Source organism: Amphiura filiformis, chromosome 9, assembly GCF_039555335.1.
Source record: "Amphiura filiformis chromosome 9, Afil_fr2py, whole genome shotgun sequence".
In the NCBI taxonomy this organism is placed as follows: domain Eukaryota; kingdom Metazoa; phylum Echinodermata; class Ophiuroidea; order Amphilepidida; family Amphiuridae; genus Amphiura; species Amphiura filiformis.
Window position 1 is genome coordinate 68,537,316 of NC_092636.1, and position 7,642 is coordinate 68,544,957.

At 35.5% G+C, this 7,642-nt stretch overlaps 1 long non-coding RNA gene across 1 annotated transcript in view; it reads right to left on the reverse strand.

The window, feature by feature from the left end:
• Positions 1-6,577, reverse strand: part of LOC140161382 (uncharacterized) — a 96,514-nt gene extending 89,937 nt beyond the window's left edge. The window contains exons 1-3 of the long non-coding RNA XR_011860093.1: positions 6,239-6,577; positions 5,974-6,055; positions 4,871-4,978 (exon numbers count right to left, since the gene is read on the reverse strand). This is a non-coding gene — a long non-coding RNA (uncharacterized lncRNA). The remainder of the gene's footprint in view (positions 1-4,870; positions 4,979-5,973; positions 6,056-6,238) is intronic.
• Between the last annotated feature and the right edge of the window lie 1,065 nt (positions 6,578-7,642).

The following is a 7,642-nucleotide window of genomic DNA, read 5'->3' on the forward strand; positions in this document are numbered from 1 at the left end:
TCTACTGTAGACATGACTGCATCATGAGTTTTATATAAAATAAAGCTAGGATTTCGCTTTGCCATCTATCTCCTCTGAAGTAAATATAATATTTCTGAGTAAATGGCTTTTGAACTTTTTGGTACAATTCCATCGGTCCTTCTAAAAATTGAGAACTTTTATGATCTGTCTTTTGAAATGTATATTAATAGAAGTGGATGTATTGTCTTTGGCCCAAATAGGGTAAAATTGCAGGGCTAAAATAGTTGGAATTTATCGCCCTTGCGCGAGCGCAAAACAGTCCCAGTAAAACAGGAACAAAATATGCTCGTCACCCCCCTTCTGATATGATTTAGGGGTGTCGTGCTCTTGGAAACATTTAGGGTGATATCCCCTAAGTCTTTAAAGCATCCTTAAAGCATTTGCTTCCTTCTGCTAAGTATATCAGTAACATTTTAGTAAAATCTTCAGATTATGGGTCGATTTTTCTGTGAGCGCAGTTCTTAATGAAAAGTGATATTCCAAGAAGTAATAAAACTAAAGACCGCTCAACTTATCTTCACTTTTCCAAGTTATTTGAATGAAACAAACTCGTGTATTTGATACAAATCTGAAATGAGGGGTCACTTAGATTAACAGTAACAAAGGAATACAAAAAGAGAAAAACCGCGCTTTAAATAACAACTGACGTTTTTGTAATAGCCTTTGAATGATAATAATAGATTACCAAGTATGAATTGATGCATGGTTTACTTGTAGTACTATGGCCATTTTCTTCCCCTTTGTGATTACCATCACCTAAAAGTGACACAATTTTGAAACAGTATTCAATCATGATCTCTAAGGTGATTTAACCCAATACCAATATTGATTTTGTTTAATTCTAGATTTCTACGCATTTTCGTGGTGTCGTGAACATGGTGAATAGGATAGGTTAGGTAAAAAGACTATTTTTACTCTTAGTCCGTGATTTTAAATTCTGTGCATGATTTAAAGTTGTAAAAGTTATCTTAAAATCAACGATTAATTTACTGATACAAGTCTTTGTGATTGCCTAGAATCTGAAGTAGCAACTAATACGAGAACTTGCATAATACATATTTCTGCATTTGCAACCAAAATATAGCGAATTTAACCCTGTTTTACTGTCATATTTTTGGGTTACACGCTTCATCAAGAGTCGCGCTGTTCTATTTTGTACCAAAAATAGCTATGAGTCGCACCTATCCAGTGATACCAAAATGAGCTCACCACAATACGTCACTATGATGTCAAAAGCAACTACAACCTGGTAAAATGAGCAATGTAAAAGAAATCTGGCTTTGGCTAAAAATCATGCAAAGATGCGAATATCACCGGATTTAATTTAAGAAATAAAGGGTAACGCATTATCCTTTACACCGAAATTATGTGTCCGAGGCAGTAAAAACGTAAATAATGGGTGAGCGTAGCCGAACCCATTATTTGAACGTTTTTACTGCCGAGGACACATTATTTGTGTGTAAAAGATAATGCGGCAGACGTTATTTCTATTAAATAAACACAGAGAAAATCTGTTCCAACTGACCAGCAGGGAACCAATAGATGCATCGCACAACTGTATCACACCAGTAAGGAGAAAAGTAAAAACAAGGTACTTGTGACACAACAGCATTGGGGTAATCACACTAGGTCTATACACAAAGTTTAAAACCCGACACTTCGTAAAGTTAAAACTTTAGAGACCTTACTCTTAGTAACCAACAGGCTATCAGCTCCAAGCTTATGATTAGAGCCACTTTCCTGTTGTATAATGAGAGCTGGTCTCTACTCTATCATCCTTAGAAAAAGAAAGGTTTCATCCTTTCGAAACATTCTTTCGGGTTATTCCTTTTGGGTTATTCCCTCTTTGGATGTTTTGTTAAATTGACCTTCTTTTTAACTTTTAATTAAATAGTTTAGATAATACAACATGATTTAAAAAAAAAACCTATCAATTACTATAATAGTTATGAGACTTAATAATTTACACAATACTGCGTAAGAATAGTTAGCATCAAAACTATGTTCTGCTCTAACACTCTCGTAACAAACAACACATATCACAAAAAATTGAAAATGAATAGCATTCAGCGACTTGTAGACACGTCACAAGTTAATTCACGACGACAATTTACAAGACAGTATAGAAGTAAGTCGGGCATGGGTCACCAATTCCAGATTAAGTCTATGACAAAGAAGCTGTCATATTGGTGACCAATTTGAAATATACGTATAACGCACAAATTTCAATTATATCATTTAATCAATACCTATTTCCACCTTGTCAATCTGGAGATATATTTTGAGCTTTTTGACTTAACTTACTATGAACTATTTTAAAACTTCTATATCACCAGAAAAATGAAGCAAAAATAGCCTTTCTTACTTCCTCATAGCATTTCGTAGATTTTCTGAGGACATTTTTTTCTGACGAGATTTTATTCCGAAGTGAACAAAAGGGCGTTATTCCAAATTGCTCAAAACCCTAAGTATAACCCTAACCCGTACCCTAAGACTAATCCGTACCCCAACCACATGACCCTAATCCGTACCCTATCCCAAATGTTTGGAATAACGCTCGTTTTTCTCAATTCAGAATACGCCCTTATAGAATAACGGTCCTCATAATATAATGCCCACACACAGAAGACATTTACTATAGAGGGTGTGGAATATGGTATAGGCTCGTTTGGGTCAGTAAAAGTGCTACATATGCTCGTTATTAAAACGACGTAAAAGGGCCGGATTTTAAGCAATCAGTGGCTTTGACGTTTACTGACCTTCTTTGGCTACATGTGACTAAGGGATCCATTTGTGTGGCTATAACGACACTTAAGGTCGTCTCCTTTTTGAAGCTCATAAATCGCCATTTATGGTTACAAAGCACTGTGTGAAATAACACTTTAAATTAGTAAAAAAATAATTTTAAAATCTTCACAAACTCCGAGTCTGAGATATACCTAGTGTTAACATATTTTTTTGTTTTATCAACATGATATAAGTCAGTGATTATTCCTTCTAGTTGTAAAACATGTGGTGGTTACGCCATTCAAGGTGGCAAATTTACAACCATCATTTACGTCATTTAGGGTCTGTTTTGAGGGTTGTTAAACGAGCATTGGTAGCACTTTAATATTCGAATAACCCCCGGTGTATAGGACCCCGTTTACATTTACATACATCATCTGTCTCATTAATTAAAAAATACACAAGTCTACACCACCTTACACTTTCACATATAAGACACAAACACCCACCACACCCACAAAAGCACCCCCACACATCCACAAATACACCCCACCTACACACCCCACACACCAACACTTAACATCTCCACGACACTTTTTTCTTGGTTTTACCTGTATCGGCAATAATATATAAATTGTATTCTGCGATACTTCGATTTATATGATATTTACACTAACTCTCATTTACATAACCTTCACAACCCATTGTCCCTCCCCAACGATACACGCTTAACACCTCATACATCACTGAAAACTTAAACTAGTCAGGCATTTGCTTGACTAACTTAAAACTAGTCAAGCAGGTTAGTCCAGCCTGCCTGACCAACCTAACGTTAGTCAAGCCCGTATCTCAAGCTAGTCAAGCCTGCTGGACTAACTTGCAATTTGGATAAGCTAGTCAAGCCTGCTTGACTAACGTGTAATGCGGTGCTTGACTAGCTTACAATATCGATGGCTTGACTAACTTGAAGATACAAACCGGCTTGACTAGCTTTAGGTTAGTCAAGCCGGCTTGACTTTAGCTTTAGGTTAGTCAAGCCGGCTTGACTAACCTTAGGTTGGTCAAGCCAATGACTTTCGTAACTTTCATTTCGCAATACAAAATTGCGCAACCGCTTTGAACATGCATGTTCAACACATAGGAAATTGCTTTGAAATGACTGCCCCATTATCATGATTATACGTAGTTGTCTTGGTTAAAAAATATTGTCGGAATGGAAAGTTTAGGATTGCTAACCTGGCACTAGCATTATTGTTTAACAACATTATACTGTTTATATTTGTTAGAGCTTTCTGATGGTTTTTAATGTAATGGATATTTTAGATATTCACAAGCGATTACAGAGTTTAAAATCTAAGGTAAGCATACTAAACATGATAAGTACTGAAAATAAGTTTCACGAGTATTAAGTGCCTCCGTGGTCTAGTGGTGAGTGTAGAGGGTTCGTAATCTCCAGGTCCGAGTTCAATTCACAATGAAGGTAAGTGGTCATAAATTTGCTGTAATCATGATAACCAGTTAAGAGGATTTTCTTCAAGTAATATGTCAGTTTCAAAATGCAAAATTATGAGAATAAATCCCACCAGACAAGATAAAATTCCACATTTGTCTCTTTTTTTCATTTTTTTACCAGTAACGTGGTTTGCAGCACGCTAGTCAAGCAAGTTAGTCAAGCAGCTGCCTGACTAGCTTAGGACTGCTTGACTAACGTTAGGTTAGTCAAAATGGACACCATCTGGACTAACGTAAAGTTAGTCATAAACTAGTCGAGCGACTAACCTAACCTAGTCAAGCAGGCTTGACTAACGTCCAAGCTAGTCAGGCAAGTTAGTCAAGCCTGCTCGACTAACGTCAAAGTTAGTCAAGCACGTTAGTCAAGCAGGCTTGACTAGCCTTACGTTAGTCAAGATGGGCACCATCTGGACTAACTTTACGTTAGTCAAGCTGACCAATATAAGTTTTCAGTGATGGAATTTAACAAACATAGGTAAGATAGTTCTCTTTCTCGTGCACTTTTACATATGCTAATATTTTCAGCTCACACAGAGAAAACAATTACACACCCTTTAATATCATTCGATCTATCACACACATTTCTTCCAAAAACTGAGCTACTACTTACCAAATTCTCCATTGACACAATTGAAGATAAAAACCAGACAAACCAAAGGTACCCAAACCAAGACCGCTTTCATGATTTTATTCCTTACACGTTAAGTCCACCTAATACCTTGTGGAAGAGAAAAAAGGCAATTGTATGTAAAGGCGTATACTGTTGTTGAAACCGTCCAAATGTCGTTCACGCAGTCATATCAGATTATAAACCTCTTTGAGCTTCAACTGGAGTTGTGTGAAATAATTCAACCTTTTTATATCGTAAATTTCATTTACCGGTAACTTTTACTCGAGATATTGCAGGTTGATAAGTAAAAATTCAAAATTACATAAAAATGTGCTAGGGCGTAAATTAATTTAAGGGCATTAATTCGAGTTGAATCTCACGGTATAGCTGAAATGAAATTATATTTTGTAAGAATTATACGATGACTGTTTATCATCAAATCAACTGTAATGAATGTGTTTGCCCTTACTCGTAGAGATCAAAATAACATAGTACCGGATGGCGATTGTAACGAAATGCAAGGTTATCATAAAACATTTAAAATACTAATTAAATAGCCAACGATAGTGCAATCTCTTGAGAGAACTGTTTTAGCAAAGACTCTAAAAATTCTCTACTAAAAATTGTCTAAAACTGTCGATCAAAATTCAATTGCCAATTTGATATCCCCCAGGTCAAGGCGATGACTGACAAAAAGCTCTTTTAATTCTAAGAGCGTTTAAAACTAATGCAAACCATATGCCATTAATTTAAGTACAATGCATTAAAAACATTTTTAAAGCACTTTATTATGAAGATCGACAGTCAGTTAACAAACATTATTTGCGAAGCATGATTGTCCAATTTGCCTGTTGCTCTGTGGTATGCCTATACCATTTTCCGCTCCTCGTAACTAATTGTGGTCAAATATCCTCACATACTGAATAATTGGTCCTATTCAAAATATGTCAATAAAAATGATTCAATTTTTCCATGATATGAACGTTGGTTGAAGAGCATTAGTTTTGCGGACTTTTACCTTTACGAGCTTGTACTTCAGGTTGCGTTATCATTTTGGCATACAGTCACTGGTTTCTTACTTATCTAAATCAAATTTGACTTACCTCAAAGAGCAGTCCACACAAATTGACGCCAGTATGAGAATTTAGTAAATTCCTCCTTTCACTGCCGAAGAAAACAAAATTGCTGGAAAAACAATAACCAGAAATTGCGTAAATTTGACGAAATGCGATAGTGAATGGAATGCACGCAAGAGCCAACAATGTATCGGTTGTTACTCCAATGCAATGTAGGCGAAATTTAAAAAAGCTAATTTATAAAATGAAATTTGCTCTGTTTATGTTAATGACACAATCAAATCCATCGTACGGGAATGATGATGATGCTGATGATGATGTTCTAATTGAGGATCATACGTTTTGTGGATGTATCCAGCACGCCGCATAAAACAATAATAATCGAAGTTATGAATGAGACAACTGCCTACGCTACATATGCTATAGTATCTCGAGTTACTGACAGGTATCTAGTCGACCAATGATCCAAGATTAAATTGAGCAGTAATAATCTTCCTGACCGTTCATGTGTAGTGATACCTTCTTGCTTACTAAATAACCATTATTTCCAAATTTACAAGATTAGCATAGAAACGGAAGGCGTAGGAAAATGTTATGTTAGAAGATGAATCATAGGTCCACCAAGAATCTTAATCCTAATTTACTGAGAAGTTTCTGGTGTCTACGCTAAATATAATCTAATTATTATTTATGGATTACCGCTGGCTGCGACAGAGAGGCGAGAACGCGTAAGAGCTGTCTTCCATTAGGTCATTGTTTTAAATGATGCTGTCATGATAAAATATTAATCAGACTTGAGAATTGAAATATACATTATCGTATATTGTTACAACATTTCTAAATGTCTTTTTCATAATACTTAAAGGCCGATTTTTTAATTGAATTTAAATTGTAAGTCTTTCAATCTAGATTGCTAGGCTAGTACATTTTAATGTTTGAGCTATTGAAATCATCTCCTTCTTTTCATGATTATCAAGCATGATTAGACGGGACATATCTTTTTTGGGAGTTAATGCTCGGCGGTGAGTAAATATTGTCGGGTTTAATTGGACGTTATTAATCGCATTAAAGTCATTGTTTACAATCACCATTGAGGAAAAATTAATTATGTGTGCTTCCTGCTAATCCCCTCCCTCAATTATGACTTAAATAATTTACAGTTTCACCAGAAAAGATATAAATAATAATAAATAAATTTTGGATTTATAAAGCGCCTTTCTCCAGATCTTAGAGGACTCAAAGCGCTGATATTCCGTATGGTCATCTTGGTATGCCTAACTAATTATCTTTGAGGATGCACTCTTGTGATTCCATATTCTTTTCCACGTTTTTAGCGATCCTATTGGTGCTTTCACATCTCCCCCACATCTGTTACAAAACGTATAAAAGACCGTAAGGACGTATAAACTTGTCCTCTAAAATCAGGTTTTCTCAGCAATTAAATATCCCAGTGAGAGAAATGTTGGTGTGTTGGATATAGCGTTACATTATTTTTTGTATAGACATAATGTTAGAATCCGTTTGAATATCCTTCGTTTACATCATTTTTACGCACCATGTTGACGACATCATAAACATATTCATGTTATATATAATGCAAAATTCTTATTAGCAAATCCAGAATTAGATGTTACATACCTCGATCAATGACAGATTCGTGCTAACACCTAGCACTTTCTCAAATTGAATGACCAAT